This window comes from Salmo salar, chromosome 20, assembly GCF_965601325.2.
Source record: "Salmo salar chromosome 20, fSalSal1, whole genome shotgun sequence".
NCBI lineage: Eukaryota > Metazoa > Chordata > Actinopteri > Salmoniformes > Salmonidae > Salmo > Salmo salar.
Window position 1 is genome coordinate 57,040,177 of NC_138310.1, and position 19,356 is coordinate 57,059,532.

General features: G+C 43.1%; 1 pseudogene across 1 annotated transcript; it reads left to right on the top strand.

Annotated features, from left to right (window-relative positions):
* The first annotated feature begins 773 nt into the window (after positions 1–773).
* On the top strand, positions 774–14,124 carry LOC106580946 (alpha-2-macroglobulin-like; annotated as a pseudogene). Its single transcript, XR_014381896.1, has 22 exons — positions 774–1,001; positions 1,382–1,527; positions 1,704–1,853; positions 3,311–3,460; positions 3,673–3,760; positions 3,964–4,119; positions 8,234–8,459; positions 8,540–8,666; positions 8,793–8,914; positions 9,005–9,056; positions 9,141–9,224; positions 9,388–9,564; positions 10,010–10,085; positions 10,298–10,454; positions 10,608–10,682; positions 11,068–11,230; positions 11,671–11,861; positions 12,140–12,355; positions 12,545–12,669; positions 12,947–13,037; positions 13,182–13,250; positions 13,662–14,124. The product of XR_014381896.1 is annotated as an alpha-2-macroglobulin-like (transcript).
* The last annotated feature ends 5,232 nt before the right edge of the window (positions 14,125–19,356 follow it).

A 19,356-nucleotide genomic window follows, 5' to 3' on the forward strand; every position in this document is an offset into this window, starting at 1 on the left:
TCATTTGTTTTCCTTTCACAGGTATTACACAGTCAAAGGAAAAACACATAGCTCTCTCAGATGTGATTGGAAAACTCACATTTGTCGACACACCCAAAATCTATGAGCATGGATCAATTATCGAGGGCAAGGTGCGTCCAAATCCAGTGTTATTGTTTATTACACTTAGTTGAATTGTAGATACCATTTGTCTTTGACATTCCTGTTTACTTAACTACCAATGGTAGGTAACAGTGACACGTGTAGCATCACTACTTACAACTTTCCCCCCCTTTTTCCTCAGATAAACGTTGTTCACTTCAACAACACACCTATCTCAGACATGTCAGTCTACCTTTTGGAGAAGAAAGGCTGGTCCTCACATCATCTCCAGAACCTAACCACGGACAGTCATGGTATTGCCAGTTTCTCCCTCAACACAACCAGTATGCCCAAAGAGAATATTAACCTCATAGTAAGTATGATTTCTTCTAAGTTTTGGAAGACTGATGATTCCAGCGCACACAATTGAACCTACACCCTAGGGCCTATCAAGCTCTTGTTAAAATCTGAGAAGATACCATGTGTATAACAAACACTATGGTGAAACTTCCACCTAGCTTATCAGAGGGCAAGGTGGAGATGTTGACATACTCTATTGCTTACACCTGTCAAATAAAATAAACAAAATCTCTCAGATCTCCACAATTATATATGGCATAGGGTCTAAGGGTAGATTTGGGATTGGGCCTTTAGTTATACTCTCTCTCTCCTCTGTTGCTTTCCAGGTTAGCAACACACCACAAATGGAGAAAATTAGATACAGGGTCCCCTATTTCAAAAGAGGGCACCACAAGCTCTCCCTGATCCAGCCCACTGACCCTTACAGTAAAACGTCCAGCTCTCTGGCTATTCAGAAGATGGAGAAACCACTGGCATGTTGGGAGGAAGTATCAATCACCATCCAGTACGCCATCGTAGGGGAGACGGTCCCAAAGGGCTCTGTGGATGTCATCTACCTGGTGAGTAGAACCAGGAACAAGTTGTGACAACCTGCAAACCCAGGGTGAATCCAAAATGGAACCCTATTCTCTAGTGCGCTACTTTTGACCAGGGTCATTTCAGACATAGTCCCAGCCTCTCATCTTCAAAGGAAGGATATCTCTATACAAAACCAGTTCTTCTCATCATATCCTTCTTGCTGACTTGATGGGATAACCGGGACAAGTGTTTTTCCCTTTCCCTCCTCCAGGCCTTATCCAGAGGGGTGATAGTTCAGCATGGACACATGAAGGTTACCGTGCAGCACGGGAGTCCTGGTGATGGAGTTTCATTAATTAATTATGAACGTACTTGAAGGTGCTTGGTGACAATGACAGTGTGACATGCTCTTGCGTTACAGCAACTGAGAGTGAAGTTACTTTGAAGTTGGCAGTGGTTCCAGAGATGGCGCCTGTGGTACAGGTCCTTGTGTACAGTATGCTACCCAGTGAGACAGTCATCGCCCACAGCATGAACTTCCCCACTGAGAAATGCTTCAGGCACAAGGTGTGTGTATATGTGGGCATGCTTCTTCGTGTGTTATACCCTCTGACTTCTGCACATCACAAACATACTATGTTCATTTTATAGAAGGTATAAAAAGTGTCAAGTATTTCCATGCACATAGATATCATTCCTTGTATAAAGGTGTATAATGTACACATGTATGTCATATGCACCAGGTGTCGGTGGAGTTCTCACCCTCAAAAGCAGTTCCAGGGGAGGAGAACACCCTGCAGCTCTCGGCCCAGCCCGGCTCCCTCTGTGGCCTCAGTGCTGTGGACAAGAGTGTTCACATCATGGAGCCAGGGAAGAGGCTGGATGCTGACAAGGTAACAGAGCTCGGTGTAGTGAATATCAACGGTCATACAGTACAACCATATAAACAGCTTTTGTGGTGCTAGCAATACAACCAGCTTCGGGGGACTAAGTAGTGACAACGGCAGACTTGGAGTGGGTCTGTTCACTGTTGGCCATTTGGTGTGCTTTCATTAAAGTAACTGGAAAGCACCTCCCTATTGGTACTTAATAAGTTAATAGTCTGGGTTGTGTTTATTATTGCAATTTTAACCGTCATGCTAACATATTTTACATGCATGGATTACCAACTGGGGTCATTTTGACCCCAAGAAGAAACTGTTGGAAAAAACAACAGTCATAGCAACATATCAACTTAATTCAAAACATCATTAGACATGTAAATCATGTTATCTGAAATAAAAATGAACCAAAATAGATTTTTTTTTTCAAAATTACAGTAATTAGCATATTCTGTAAACCGAAAATATACATTTGTTCCTTAAATAACGTGCTGTTGTTTTCCAACGTACAATCCACATAAGTACTAAAAACAAAATTTGCCATAATTTGATTATAGCATCATTTCGTTTTTAGAATTTTGAAGTAAATACTAATTCTGTCATATTATGTGGTAAAAACGAATGCCATTTATAACCAGTTTAAAACATAGCCGAGAACAAAAGGAGCTTTATTTCTGCAGGTGATCTGTCTATCTTGTCAAAATCACTGATACAGGTCCCCCTCCACCCTCTGAGGATATGTATAACTTAATATTACATCTCCAGAGAAACCTTGATTCAAATAAATACTTTTTTAGATTTGCCCTAGAATAACTACTTTTCGGAGACTACACACCGGAACAGCTCTCTGTGTAGATTCAGAGTGTATCTAAGTTCGGTATTGCAGTTCTATCAAGTATGTATACCATTGGCAGGCTTTTTATACTATTGGCAGATTTTTATATGCAGAAAAGTGAATTCATTTTGGTTTTGTACACATACATAAAATACATGGTATAAAAAACTGCAATCTTAGGCAGGTACATGGGGAGCTATATCTCTGTAGATAATCTGTCTATCTGGTCAACATAACTGATACAGGTCAGTATGGGTAATTTGTTATTATGTCTACAGAGAAACATAAATTATTATAAGGGTCCTATCTATCTCATTACTATAGTTGGAATTAGGTGTTTTGGGCTGGGGTCGAAATGACCCCAAAGTCTATATTGATACAGAAACACTAAGAACAAGTTGATTGTCAAAGTCATGATAATTTTAAGATTTCAATAAACCACCTTTTGGCTAAGATGAAAAATATGCCTCTGGGGTCGGTAGTTTGGGGGTTAATAACGTTTAGCAATGGAAAATGAAATTGAGCGTTTCTTTTTAGACAAGTCCAAGTAGTCCTTCACAGTAACAGTTTGTTTTCTTCTGTTTGGTGTCCAGTGAACAAGTTCATTTTACATCTCACTGTTATCCCATTCCAGATATTTCATTTGTTACCAGTCAAGGAGACAACACACTTTCCCTACGAGCTTGAAGATCCAGTAGCATGTTTACATGTAAGACCAAGGAGATACGTAAGGCCACACCGACGACAAACTGAGGAGGAAAATGAACCTCATGAAGTTTTTAAGGTAACTTCAGCCTTGTTTTCTCTTAACTTGAAGCCTCTTTTCCCCTCTCGTAAGAATCAGTCAACATCCTGTTACCATGCACACATCTTCTTAAATTATGAATTGCTAAAATACCCTGTTTGAGGCTGAAAACAACTACAGAATAGAAACATAAAACTCAAGAGATATTCATTAATATTGAGATCTCTTGTTTGTGATTCTGACATTTCTAGAAACTGAGACTGAAGCTGGCAACTAATCTGGTTATAATAGTACCTTCCTGTCTCAGGTACAAAGGGGAAGTGTACAATGGGCCCTATGGTGAGATGTCCTCCTTCACACCTTTTACTCTTGTCATTGCCAGAAGAATTCAGTGAATCTTGGGAAATGTATGGCTTTTGTTATTCTAATATAGCGTGGTTAAACCAGTCTGAATGCTGCATGCATCACCGTTGAAAGCAGCATTCAGTCTGGTTTAACCAGGCTGATTCTAACACGAGAATAATGACTATTCTTTGTTTTAGTTGTAGGTTACAGACGCCACCCTGGAGTCATGGCCAGACGTAGACAAGGCACAGCGGGTGGGATACTTGATCGATCTTTACTGCGTGTAGTAGAAGGTGCCATACAGACAGTACGTTCTTCCCTGAGACGTGGATATGGGATCTTGTGGAAGTTGGGTAAGAGCACTGCACAATGAGGCTGTTGTATAATAGACAGGTTGGCTGACAACGTCATAAAAATAATGTGCACATTGATGAGGCAGAAGGTGATGTTATGATTCTGAACGTCAGATAGCAACAATAACAAGAGGCTGCCATGTGGGGAATTGTAAGTGTCTCGTTTCAGCTCGTTTTATCTTGTTATTGATGCCATGCCATGTCTTGTTTTGAGGTGTTTTGACTCATGTCATGTCTATGCTAATATGGCAAAACATTTGCTAGCTAGCAAACCAACAACTGTAACGATGTATTTGAGAGACAACAAGTGCTCATTGTGCAAATGTATTTATGTTTTCAATAGACATTTGAAGGCAAAATATAGTTTAGATGTTGTCAACAATCTAAGCCAACTCCGTCTGTTTTGCTCCATAATTGCGCACGTGTCGGTTAGGAACCTGTAACTCATTAAACTGCATTACATGGTAGGGGAGAGTGGGGTAAATTGAGACATTTTTTACATTCACTATCAAGTGAAATATACACTGCTCAAAAAAATAAAGGGAACACTTAAACAACACAATGTAACTCCAAGTCAATCACACTTCTGTGAAATCAAACTGTCCACTTAGGAAGCAACACTGATTGACAATACATTTCACATGCTGTTGTGCAAATGGAATAGACAACAGGTGGAAATGATAGGCAATTAGCAAGACACCCCCAATAAAGGAGTGGTTCTGCAGGTGGTGACCACAGACCACTTCTCAGTTCCTATGCTTCCTGGCTGATGTTTTGGTCACTTTTGAATGCTGGCGGTGCTTTCACTCTAGTGGTAGCATGAGACAGAGTCTACAACCCACACAAGTGGCTTAGGTAATGCAGCTCATCCAGGATGGCACATCAATGCGAGCTGTGGCAAGAAGGTTTGCTGTGTCTGTCAGCGTAGTGTCCAGAGCATGGAGGCGCTACCAGGAGACAGGCCAGTACATCAGGAGACGTGGAGGAGGCCGTAGGAGGGCAACAACCCAGCAGCAGGACCGCTACCGCTGCCTTTGTGCAAGGAGGAGCAGGAGAAGCACTGCCAGAGCCCTGCAAAATGACCTCCAGCAGGCCACAAATGTGCATGTGTCTGCTCAAACGGTCAGAAACAGACTCCATGAGGGTGGTATGAGGGCCCGACGTCCACAGGTGGGGGTTGTGCTTACAGCCCAACACCGTGCAGGGCGTTTGGCATTTGCCAGAGAACACCAAGATTGGCAAATTCGCCACTGGCACCCTGTGCTCTTCACAGATGAAAGCAGGTTCACACTGAGCACATGTGACAGACGTGACAGAGTCTGGAGACGCCGTGGAGAACGTTCTGCTGCCTGAAACATCCTCCAGCATGACCGGTTTGGCGGTGGGTCAGTCATGGTGTGGGGTGGCATTTCTTTGGGGGGCCGCACAGCCCTCCATGTGCTCGTCAGAGGTAGCCTGACTGCCATTAGGTACCGAGATGAGATCCTCAGACCCCTTGTGAGACCATATGCTGGTGCGGTTGGCTCTGGGTTCTTCCTAATGCAAGACAATGCTAGACTTCATGTGGCTGGAGTGTGTCAGCAGTTCCTGCAAGAGGAAGGCATTGATGCTATGGACTGGCCTGCCCGTTTCCCAGACCTGAATCCAATTGAACACATCTGGGACATCATGTCTCGCTCCATCCACCAACGCCACGTTGCACCACAGACTGTCCAGGAGTTGGCGGATGCTTTAGTCCAGGTCTGGGAGGAGATCCCTCAGGAGACCATCCGCCACCTCAGCAGGAGCATGCCCAGGCGTTGTAGGGAGGTCATACAGGCACGTGGAGGCCACACACACTACTGAGCCTCATTTTGACTTGTTTTAAGGACATTACATAAAAGTTGGATCAGCCTGTAGTGTGGTTCTCCACTTTAATTTTAAGTGTGACTCCAAATCCAGACCTCCATGGGTTGATAAATTGGATTTCCATTGATTATTTTTGTGTGATTTTGTTATCAGCACATTCAACTATGTAAAGAAAATAGTATTTAATAAGATTATTTCATTCATTCAGATCTAGGATGTGTTATTTTAGTGTTCCCTTTATTTTTTGAGCAGTGTAGTATTATTTCTAACCAAGATAGACATATATTTCAGGATGTATCAGGGCACAAGGTGAGACACAAATGCAGATGGTTGGAGTCTTACAATGTTTATTCATCCAAAGGGGTAGGCAAGAGAATGGTCGTGGACAGGCAAAAAGGTCAAAACCAGATCAGAGTCCAGAAGGTACAGAGTGGCAGGCAGAATGGTCAGGCAGGCAGGTACAAAGTCCAGAAACAGGCAAGGGTCAAAACCAGGAGGACTAGAAAAAGGAGAATGCAAAAACGCTGGTTGACTTGGAAACATACAAGACGAACTGGCACAGAGAGACAGGAAACACAGGGATAAATACACTGGGGAAAATAAGTGACACCTGGAGGCGGTGGAGATAATCACAAGGACAGGTGAAACAGATCAGGGCATGACAGGATGTTGTGTATCCCTGGAAATAATCAGAATTAATGTATACATTACAGATTGAAAACATAGCTTGACCAAAAAAAGTGGTCTCTTGGCACAACACCCCAGGTATGGGGTAAGTTGAGCCACGGGACAGGGTCAATTAAGCTGCCTACAAATTTCTGAACTGAATGAAATATTACCACTACTTTATTAAAACCATAGCTAGGTTTCCATCCAATTGGCAACAGATTTTCATGTGAATATGTTCTAAAATCTGCATAAAAACAATATGCTTATTTTCCTACCAGAGATGTGTTTCCATCAAATGTACTTGTTGCGGGTAAAATTTGCTAGCTAGCTAGCTAGCTAACCAACAACTGTAACGATGTATTTGAGAGACAACAAGTGCTCATTGTGCAAATGTATTTATGTTTTCAATAGACATTTGAAGGCAAAATATAGTTTAGATGTTGTCAACAATCTAAGCCAACCCCGTCTGTTTTGCTCCATAGTTGCGCACGTGTCGGTTTTGTTGCTAAACAACCAACTGGTCTATATCAAAACATACAGTCGTGGTGTAGATTAGGAACCTGTACCTCATTAAACTGCATTACAAAGTAGGGGAGAGTGGGCAAAGTTGAGCCATTGCTTACATTCAGCATTACTCTGTCAAGCAAAACACAGTATTCTTTCTAACAAACATTTACATATTTTTCAGGATGTTGTGTATCCCTTGAAATAAACAGAATTCATGGAAACATTACAGTTTGGAAAACATAGCTTGTCCAAAAAAAGTGGTAAATTGAGTCGCGTGATAGGTTAAGTTAGGTTGCCTACAAATGTCTGTTCTGAATGAAATATTACCACTACCTTTCTAAACCCATGTCTATCTTTATTTCCCAAACACAATTCAACACAATCACAAACACTTCTAAGCATCCTTTAACAAACACTTAACACCTAAAAAAACACTTTGTAATTTGCGATAACGTAAGGACTGGAAGTCTTTGGGTTTACAGCTCTAAATACAAAATAAATACAAAATAATGAAATATTGCCTTGCATTACGCCTAGGAAGAAAACACGTACATTTGCTCAATTTACCATTGGCTCAACTTACCCCATGGCCATCAGCTCAATTTACCCCAAGACAAACATTTTGACTATATTAGCCCACACAGCTACAGAGATGCACTTTCATGCTAGGTTTAGGACATTAACGAAATTAAGCTTATAAAGATCCCAGCTGATGTATAGAACAATCTTACAATGATCTACTTTGGTTTAGATACAATCATAGTGAAACCGCTACCAGAATACATTTATTTGACTTGGTGAAAATGTGTTTTTTGGACATGATTGCTGACCACTTTTTCCATTAAATTATTTCTCTTACTAAATATTTGGTCAAATTATTAATTTTGTGTATGGTTTCCTAGAAACAAGGATGGCTCAACTTGCTCCACTTTTACCTACTGTAGGCCTCTGACCTCAATAGGACTGCCCGGTTAGATGAAGCTTAAACATTTAAAGAAACAGTGTTCAAAGAATTTTTAAAATTGTACTCCATTGTTCTCCATGGGACACTTAGTGTCTTTCTGTTTGAACTCTGACCTCTGCATTACAGGGGGTCTGGATCAGCAGATGTGCCCCTCACAGTTCCAGACACCATCACCACCTGGGAGACAGAGGCATTCTGCCTGGCTCCTAGCGGCTTCGGCCTGGCTCCTCCAGCGGAGCTCACTGTCTTCCAGCCCTTCTTCCTGGAACTCACCCTGCCCTACTCCATCATCCGTGGAGAGCACTTTGAGCTGAAGGCCACTGTGTTTAACTACCTGTCCAAGTGCATCATGGTACGACACTGCAACATGATCGTTTCTTGAGTTGTTTCATGAGTTTTCCATGTTATCTTACAAGTGTTCCTATTTGGCAGGTTTCTGTGACTCCAGCTCACTCCTTAGACTACACTCTCACACCCTTGAAGGATGTCCAGTACTCATCATGCTTGTGTGCCAATGGACGAAAGACCTTCAGTTGGACGATGGCACCCTCTATCCTGGGTAAATCACCAGTCTTCATTCAACCGTTCAGACAGCAGAATGGATGTCAGCCTGAGTCGTGTACTCTGTCACCATTTTGGATGTTGTGTAACCTGTGCTGCACTCGGTCTTTCAATGTGTGTGTAGGGGTTTTGAATGTGTCCATTAGTGCAGAGGCTGTCCAGTCCCACGCTGTGTGTGACAATGAGATTGTGAACGTACCGGAGAGAGGTCGCATCGACACAGTCACACAGAGCCTGCTGGTGAAGGTATGCAGCCTATTGTTGTGACGGTACATACTGTTGTACAGATACCTAGTGTAACTGCTCCTGACTGAAAATAACATCCTCTCCTCTCAGGCTGAGGGAACAGAGAAGACCGACACCTACAACTGGTTGCTGTGTCCAACTGGTCAGTCAGTAATGAATGAACGTTGAATGTTCACTTTGATTGAATTGATCATCTCCATTCATCTTATCATCTGTGTGTCCACAGGAGTAACTATGACAGAGGAGGTGGAACTGCAACTCCCGAAGAACGTGGTGGATGGATCTGATTGAATTTCTCTCTCAGTCCTGGGTAAAATAAACCATTGTATTATTTAGACAGGCGTAGTGGTGGGAAAAGCAACCTTTCTCCAATGATAATGCTGCTGTTTGCAAATTGTAGTTTCTATTTTTTTATTTAACTAGGCACTGACCTAAAGAGGATAATCTTACGGAAGTCCCATGTTTCTCTGTAGGGGACATCCTGGGTCGGGCCCTCAAGAACCTGGATGGACTGTTGCAGATGCCGTATGGGTGTGGAGAGCAGAATATGGCCCTCCTCACCCCCAATATCTACATCCTGGAGTACCTGACGAACACAGAGCAGCTCACTCCAGCCATCCGAGACAAGGCCACCAAGTTCCTCACTAGTGGTAAGAGAGTCCCTCAAAATATGGGTCGTATTGATTAGGCACAAAACGGATGAAAACTGACTGAAACAGTGCTGGATTTGTCCAATAAGAGCCCTTTGTTTTTGTTTTCCATTGAAGAACATTTTTAAACGTTTCACCACGGTATGCCCTAATGACTATGACCCTGGTGTCATATAAATTATAGAGCTACACTATAGATGACATCACGGTGTCTTATCAACAGAGCATCAGTGACCCAACACATGCAGGGACTTCCAGATGTTTTGCTAAAATCATTTGATTATAGATTATAGATTTTTATCCCAAATGGCACTCTATTCCCCACATAGTGCACAACTTTTTTCCTGGCAAAAAGAGTACACTAGGGAATAGGTTAATTCCCGCAGAATAGAGTACACTAGGGAACACCTGGTTACTGTTGTTTGCTTTAAAAACTCACCGACAGGTTACCAAAGGCAGCTGAACTACAAGCATGTTGATGGTGCATACAGCACATTTGGACAAGGCTCAGGGAACACTTGGTGAGTACTTGGATGTGTTATTCACTTATTGGTAACCTCATCATAACTGTCTGTTTCAATTAAGTATTGACCAACCAAATGGCATTGTCTCTGACAGGGAGACCATTGATGTGACATAAGTTGACATAAGCTCTCATTGCATGTAGTGTCAAGCTCTAAGTCATGTTTATGACAACTTTATGTGGGTATTAAATCAAGTTCTCTTTTCTCAGGCTGACTGCTTTTGTTTTGAGATCCTTTGGCAAAGCAAAGTCTTTCATTTATATTGACCCGGCAAAAATTGAGCAGTCCAAGACTTGGTTGGAACGTCAACAAGACAAACATGGCTGTTTCGTCAGATTGGGGAAACTCTTTAACAACAGAATGAAGGTATTTATATTGATAATAAACTGATAGAAGATGGAAGAAGATGTCGTTTTAAGTCTCGTCAGACCATCCATAAATTTGGGAATTATGATTTCTACAGAATTGTATCAGGCTACAGTTTACACATGTTTTAGTATTTAACATATTGTTTTGTAGGGTGGTGTGACAGATGAAGTCACGCTGACGGCCTACATCACATCTTCAATGCTGGAGCTCAACATGTCAGTGTCGGTACGTAGCATTTCTCACTACAACAACGTCCATTACAGGAAACTGATTTAGCCTCCTGTATGAAGTCTGTTGTATACATCTTATGTCAACTGTCATTTAGAGATTCTAAAATGTAGTGAGTTCTGTGTAAAAAATTATCTGAAAGTAGCATATGGAATAGAAATAAGAATAGCTGTAACCATAAGCATTCCTGAATGACAGTGTGCTGTTAACAAATAAAGTACAGGCATAGTTATAATACTGTAAACTGAAAAACTAAAAGTGCTCCAGCATGAATGTGTTTAGCCGGATCCCAGATCTCTTTGTATTGCCTTGCCATTACAAACAGATCTGGGACCAGGCTAACGTGTCTCTTAATGTGCTGCTCTGTTATTTTGTGCTCCAGGATCCTGTTGTGTACAGCAGCTTGTCTTGCCTGAGGAACTCCACCAGTGATTTGTCCAACACTTACACTACTGCTCTGCTGGCCTACACCTTTACCCTGGCAGGGGACATGGAGACCCGGGCTCAGCTTCTGCAGCACCTGGACACGATCTCATTACAAGAAGGTGAGACATATCATGGTCCAACATCTTTTTGTGCTGTCTTGCTTTCATTGAGCTTACCTGGGCAATGGACCCAATGGAGTAATCCCAAAAGTGCAAACCCTCCTCCCTCTGGCACTCCAGATAAGCTCAATCAAACACCCAAACTATTTAATAGAACACAAATACAATTTGAACTCAGGTGTCTGTAATATAATTCACTTTTCGTCATAAAATGAATTGGGTAGGTCAGATAAGAACTTTGTATCTTTTATTATGATGAATAAGCTAGTCCCTGTTATGTGTGTGTGTGTGTGTGTGTGTGTGTGTGTGTGTGTGTGTGTGTGTGTGTGTGTGTGTGTGTGTGTGTGTGTGTGTGTGTGTGTGTGTGTGTGTGTGTGTGTGTGTGTGTGTGTGTGTGTGTGTGTGTGTGTGTGTGTGTGTGTACGCTACTCATCCCTCAGGGGATCTTCTGCACTGGACTCAGACCTCCTCAGAGACCTCAGCCTCCCTGGCGGTGGACATCAGCTCCTATGTTCTGCTGGCTTCCCTCAGTGCCTCCCCTCTGTCTACCACTGACCTGGGCTACGCCTCCCGCATCGTCAGGTGGCTGGTGAGACAGCAGAACGCCTACGGAGGCTTCTCTTCCACACAGGTATGTTTCCAAAACACCTCCGTTCTGAACTGGCACCCTGTGCTGTGCACTTGTAGTGAGGCATTATTACCTTGACTTCACAACAGGCATGTATGTGCTTCTTGTCATGTCAAGCCTGGCAAGGATAACTTCCACTAAAATGGAGCCAAGAAATCATAATGGATGGAAATAATTACTCTAGAAACTGACCAATGTAAAAATCCCCCCTTTATGTAAAATGGGGTATTTTCATTCATTTTGAACACATTTGTCTGTGGTCTGTTGGTGTGTGTGTTTAGGACACAGTGGTGGCCCTCCAGGCCCTGGCTCTCTACTCCACCAGGGTGTACAGTAGAGAGGGTGCCAGCACAGTCACAGTACAGTGTCCCAGTGGGGCACAGCACCTCTTCGAAGTGAACCAAAACAACAAGCTTCTCTACCAGGAGAGGGCGCTGCAGGACACAGAAGGGAGGTACAGCGTGGAAGTAAAAGGCAGTGCTTGTGCCTCAGTGCAGGTCAGTGAATACACGCCTCCCAATACTAAAGGGCAAGATATGGTTTTGTATATTACTGCGAAGTTCAAACGTTTAAGAAACTTTGTCTGGCTTGATATTTAGTTTATGAAATGTTTATTTTTCGCTATCTTTTAAAATGTATATGTTGGACATGATGGTTTCCCTGACTTGTTCTTCCCTCTTTCCCAGGTGGCGCTCCACTACAACATCCCTACTCCTACTGACAGCACAACACTCAGTATCCAGGTGAAGCCAGAGGTGGACTGCAACAGTAACTCTTTGAGACCCAGAGTCACGCTGAATCTCCAGTCTCAGTAAGAATGAATGACTTATTTGCATTCACAGAAGCATTCTTTCAATCAGTTTATTGATGACACTCCAAAGTTTTATTTTGGAGCATGTCTTACAGAATGGTTTTGGCCCAACTTACTTGGTTTCCTAGTTTCTACCAGTAACAGTACGAAAATATATCAGGCAACCATGTCTTTTTATGGCTAAAATAATAAAAGTATAGATTTTATCTATTCGTTTTATTGCAAGCAATTGTAAAAATCAAACTTTGATATGACAGGCATCTCTTTGCTTTCACAGATATCATGGAAAGGAGCTGACCACCAATATGATTATAGTGGATTTGAAAATGCTGTCTGGGTTTGTCCCAGACCCAGAGTCTTTGGGGAGGGTGAGTTTTTGTCATAACATACATTTATGGTGTTACCTATAACCTTTTCCCATGTAGCTCTTGCCTCTCATCTGTGAACATTTCAGAAACTGACATTTTTTGTCCATGCAATATGAATAATCAGTGAATGGCCTGTCTTCACAGCTGAGGGGTTCAGATCGAGTGGATCGTGTCGATACCAAAGATGACCATGTGTTAATGTACTTGAGAGAGGTGAGACCAGTTTGAACAGTGCACATAGCACTCTCAATATAATGAAATTCATTTTAAATAACATATACTGTATATATTGATGTAATTCTGATAAAATACTGTCACGTCTGCTCCCGCTCTTCCTCCCTCTGGCGCTCGAGGGCGCCAGACTCCCCAACATTACGCACTCAAACCACCTTCAGTACGCACACCTGCCTTTCCCCGTCACGCGCATCAGTGCTCATTGGACTCACGTGGACTCAATTACTTGTGTAATTTCCTTCCCAATATCTGTCTGTTTCCTAGCTCTGTTCCCTGCTTCGGGATTGTTTGTCATATGTCCATGTTACCCGTGTGCTGACGCTGTTCCTGTTGTGTTCTATGTCTATTCCTGAATAAATGTTTGACTCCCCGTACCTGCTTCTCTGTAAGGGCATCTGCCCTTACAGAATCCTGAAGCCATTACACAAAGCATCGGGGAGTACTGGTGTTCCTGTTGGTGGTGAAGTCGGTCCTGGGTCGCCGCCGATGGAACCGGGGGTGCCTAGCCAGCTCGTCGGGCTTCCACGCCCTAGCTGGCTCGAGAGGTTTCCTTGCCCCGGTTGGCTCGGAGGGCGCCCATCCCACGTCGGGCCTCAGCCGGATCGTCAGGTCTTGTTTGCCCAGCCTGCTTGTCAGACTGTTCCGTCCCCGCCGGATCATTGGGCTTCTACGCCGCAGCGGGATCGACAGGCGTTCATGCCTCAGCCTGATCGTCAGGCTCCTATGCCTCAGCCGGCTCGCCAGGCTCCCACGCCCTTGGCAGTTGTCCTTGTATGTCCTTGTTTTCCCGTGTGCTGACGCTGTTCCTGTTGTGTTCTATGTCTGTTCCTGAATAAATGTCTGACTCCCCGTACCTGCTTCTCCTGTCTGGCGTTGGCCCTTACACATACAGTACCAGTCAAAAGTTTGGACACACCTACTCATTCAAGGGTTTTTCTTTATTTTCATTATTTTCTACACTGTATAATAATAGTGAAGACATCAAAACTATTAAATAACACATATGGAATCATGTAGTAACCACAAAAGTGTTAAACAAATCAAAATATATTTTAGATTTTAGATTCTTCAAAGTAGCCACCTGTCATAGGCATCGTAGTGAACAGACCAAGGCGCAGCGTGTTGAGTGCTCATGTTTTATTTTGAATGAAAGCACTTCACAAAGAAAAAACAAACGACAGCCAAACAGTTCTGCCAGGTATACTCACACATTAAACAGAAAGCAACCACCCACAAAACCCAAAGGAAAACAGGCTGCCTAAGTATGGCTTCCAATCAGAGACAACGAAAGACACCTGCCTCTGATTGGAAACCATACTCGGCCAAACATGGAAAACGAAGCATAGAAAATGAAAACTAGAACAAAATCCCTTAGAACCAAAAAACCCCAAAACACACAAAACAACCCCCCTGCCACGCCCTGACCATACTACTATGGCAAATGACCCCTTTTACTGGTCAGGACGTGATACCATCCTTTGCCTTGATGACAGTTTTGCACACTTTTGGCATTCTCTCAACCAACTTCATGAGGAATGCTTTTCCAACAAAGAGTTCCCACATATGCTGGGCACTTGTTGGCTGCTTTTCCTTCACTCTGCGGTCCAACTCATCCCAAACCATTTCAATTGGGTTGGGGTTGGGTGATTGTGGAGGCCAGGTCATCTGATGCAGCACTCCATCACTCTCCTTCTTGGTCAAATAGCCCTTAAACAGACTGGATGTATTTTGGGTCATTGTCCTGTTGAGAAGCAAATGATAGTCCCACTAAGCGCAAAACAGATGGGATGGAGTGTCGCTGCAGAATGCTGTGGTAGCCATGCTGGTTAAGTGTGCCTTGAATTCTAAATGAATCACTGACAGTGTCACCAGCAAAACACCCCCACACAATCACACCTCCTCCTCCATGCTTCACGGTGGGAACCACCCATGCAGAGATCATCTGTTCACCTACTCTGCGTCTCACAAAGACATTGCAGTTGGAACAAAAAAAAAATCGCAAACTTGGACTCATCAGACCAAAGGACAGATTTCCGCTGGTCTAATGGCCATTGCTTGCGTTTCTTGGCCAAAGTGAGTCTTTTTCTTATTGGTGTCCTTTAGTAGTGGTTTCTTTGCAGCAATTCAACCATGTAGGCCTGATTCACGCAGTCTCCTCTTAACAGTTGATGTTGAGATGTGTCTGTTACTTAAACTCTGGGAAGCATTTATTTGGGCTGCAATCTGAGGTGCAGTTAACTCTAATGAACTTATCCTCTGCAGCAGAGGTAAGTCTGGGTCTTCCTATCCTGTGGCGGTCTTTATGAGAGACAGTTTCATCATAGCGCTTGATGGTTTTTTGACTGCACTTGAAGAAACGTTCAAAGTTCTTGAAATATTCCGTATTGACTGATCTTCATGTCTTAAAGTAATGATGGACTGTCGTTCCTCTTTGCTTATTTGAGCTGTTCTTGCCATAATAAATCAAATCAAATATAACTTTATTAGACACATGCGCCGAATACAACAGGTGTAGACCTTACAGTGAAATACTTACTGACGAGCCCCTAACCAACAGTGCAGTTTCAAAGAATACAGATAAGAATAAGAGATAAAAGTAACAAATTAATTAAAGAGCAGCAGTAAGAAATAACAATATATACAATTTTTTTTATTTTTACAACAATTGGTGCCTTCAGGCAATTTCCAAATGCCTGAAGGTACCACGTTCATCTGTACAAACAATAGTTTGCAAGTATAAACACCATGGGACCACGCAGCCGTCATACCGCTCAGGAAGGAGACGCGTTCTGTCTCCTAGAGATGAACGTACTTTGGTGCAAAAAGTGCAAGTCAATCCCAGAACAACAGCAAATGACCTTGTGAAGATGCTGGAGGAAACAGTTACAAAAGTATCTATATCCACAGTAAAACTAGTCCTATATCGACATAACCTGAAAGGCCTCTCAGCAAGGAAGAAGCCACTGCTCCAAAACCGCCATAAAAAAGCCAGACTACGGTTTGCAACTGCACATGGGGACAAAGATCGTACTTTTTGGAGAAATGTCCTCTGGTCTGATGAAACAAAAATAGAACTGTTTGGCCATAATGACCATCATTATGTTTGGAGGAAAAAGGGGGAGGCTTGCAAGCCGAAGAACCCCATCCCAACCGTGAAGCACGGGGGTGGCAGCATCATGTTGTGGGGCTGCTTTGCTGCAGGAGGGACTGGTGTATTTCACAAAATAGATGGCATCATAAGGCAGGAAAATTATGTGGATATATTGAAGAAACATCTCAAGACATCAGTCAGGAAGTATGGCTTGGTCGCAAATGGGTCTTCCAAATGGACAATGACCTCAAGCATACTTCCAAAGTTGTGGCAAAATGGCTTAAGGACAACAAAGTCAAGGTATTGGAGTGGCCATCACAAAGCCCTGACCTCAATCCTATAGAAAATTTGTTGGCAGAACTGAAAAAGCATGTGCGAGCAAGGAGGACTACAAACCTGACTCAGTTACACCAGCTCTGTCAGGAGGAATGGGACAAAATTCACCCAACTTATTGTGGGAAGCTTGTGGATGGCTACTCGAAACGTTTGACCCAAGTTAAATAATTGAAAGGCAATGCTACCAAATACTAATTGAATGTATGTAAACTTCTGACCCACTTGGAATGTGATGAAAGAAATAAAAGCTGAAATAAATCATTCTCTCTACTATTATTCTGACATTTCACATTCTTAAAATAAAGTGTTGATCCTAACTGACCTAAGATAGGGAATTTTTACGAGGATTAAATGTCAGGAATTGTGAAAAACTGAGTTTAAATGTATTTGGCTAAGGTGTATGTAAACTTCCCACTTCAACTGTACATGTAGGTAGAGTTAATTAAACTTAACTTGTTATGGATAGGGGGCAGTATTTTCACGGCCGGATAAAAAACGAACCCGATTTAATCTGATTATTACTCCTGCCCAGAAACTAGAATATGCATAATTATTATTAATTATTAGCTTTGGATAGAAAACACTCCAAAGTTTCTATAGTACGTTTTACTTGTACTATATATCTACTCTGAAGTTATTTTGTGTGGATGTCCTTCAGTCAGCAAAGCTGATTGGAAACTTTTAATTAATGTTTAAATAATTGTCACCAATGTTTTTTCCTCCGAACAGTTACCATCATTATTTCCTTTCAAACACACCCTGGACATCATACAGGAGGTCTCAGTAGTTGGAGTCCACCTGTGGTAAATTCAATTGCTTGGACATGATTTGGAAAGGCCCACAACAGTCTATATAAGGTCCCACAGTTGACAGTGCATGTCAGAGCAAAAACCAAGGCATGAGGTCGAAAGTATTGTCTGTACAGCTCTGAGACGGGATTGTGTCGAGGCACAGATCTGGGGAAGGGTACCAAAACATTTCTGCAGCATTGAAGGTCCCCAAGAACACAGTGGCCTCCATCATTCTTAAATGGAAGAAGTTTGGAACCACCAAGACTATTCCTAGAGCTCGTTGCCTGGCGAAATGGAGCAATCGGGTGAGAAGGGCCATGGGTCAGGGAGGTGATCAAGAACCCGATGGTCACTCTGTCAGAGCTCCAGAGTTCTTCTGTGGAGATGTGAGAACCTTCCAGAAGGACAACCATCTCTGCAGCACTTCACCAATCAGGCCTTTATGGTAGAGTGGCCAGACGGAAGCCACTCCTCAGTAAAAGACACATGACAGCCCGCTTGGAGTATGCCAAAAGTCACCCAAATGGGTCGCAGACCATGAGAAACAAGATTCTCTTGTCTGATGAAACCAAGATTGAACTCATTGGCCTGAATGCCAAGCGTCACGTCTGGAAGCATGGTGGTTGCAACATCATGCTGTGGGGATGTTTTTCAGCGACAAGGACTGGGAGATTAGTCAGGCTTGAGGGAAAGATGAACAGAGCAAAGTACAGAGTGATCCTCAGACTGGGGCGAAGGTTCACCTTCTATCCGGACAACAACCCTAAGCACACAGCCAAGACAACGCAGGAGTGGCTTTGGGACACGTTTCTGAAGGTCCGTGATTGGCCCAGCCAGAGCCCGGATTTGAACCCGATCTAACGTTAGCAAGATGGTGCCGACAGAGATGGTCGGCCTCGCTTTGAGTCCTTAGGAAACTATGCAGTATTTTGTTTTTTTAATGTATTATTTCTCACATTGTTACTCCAGGAAATCTTAAGTCTTATTATATACAGCCGGGAAGAACTATTGGATATAAGTGCGACATCAACTTACCAACATTACGACCAGGAATACGACTTTCCCGAAGAGGATCCTCTGTTTGGACCACCGCCCAGGACAATGGATCTAATCCCAAAAGCTGACCCAAAACAACGGCGCTGCAGAAGGTGCATGCGGAGCGGCCTCCTGGTCAGGCTCCGTAGACGTGCACATTGCTCACCGCTCCCGAGTATACTACTCGCCAATGTCCAGTCTCTTGACAACAAGGTCGACAAAATTCAAGCAAGGGTTGCCTTCCAGAGAGACATCAGAGATTGGTAACATTCTCTGTTTCACAGAAACATGGCTCTCTCGGGATATGTTGTCGGAATCAGTTCAGCCACCGGGCTTCTCCATGCATCACGCCGATAGAGATAAACACCTCTCTGGGAAGAGGAAGGGTGGGGGGTGTATGCTCTATGATTAACGACACATGGTTTAATCATAACAACATACAGGAACTCAAGTCCTTCTTCTCACCCGACATAGAATTCCTTACAATCAAATGACGACCGTATTACCTCCCAAGAAAATTCTCGTCAGTTATCGTCACAGCTGTTTACATTCCCCCTCAAGCAGACACCAAGACGGCCATCAAGGAACTTCACTGGACTCTATGTAAACTGGAAACCATATATCCTAAGGCTGCATTTATTGTAGCTGGGGATTTTAACAAAGCAAATTTGAGAACAAGGCTACCTAAATTCTATCAGTATATTGATTTCACTACACGCGGGGGTAATACATTCGATCACTGCTACTCTAACTTCCGCGATGCATACAAAGCCCTCACTCGCCCTCCCTTCGGCAAATCCGACCACGATGCCATGTGGCAGAAACTCAAAAC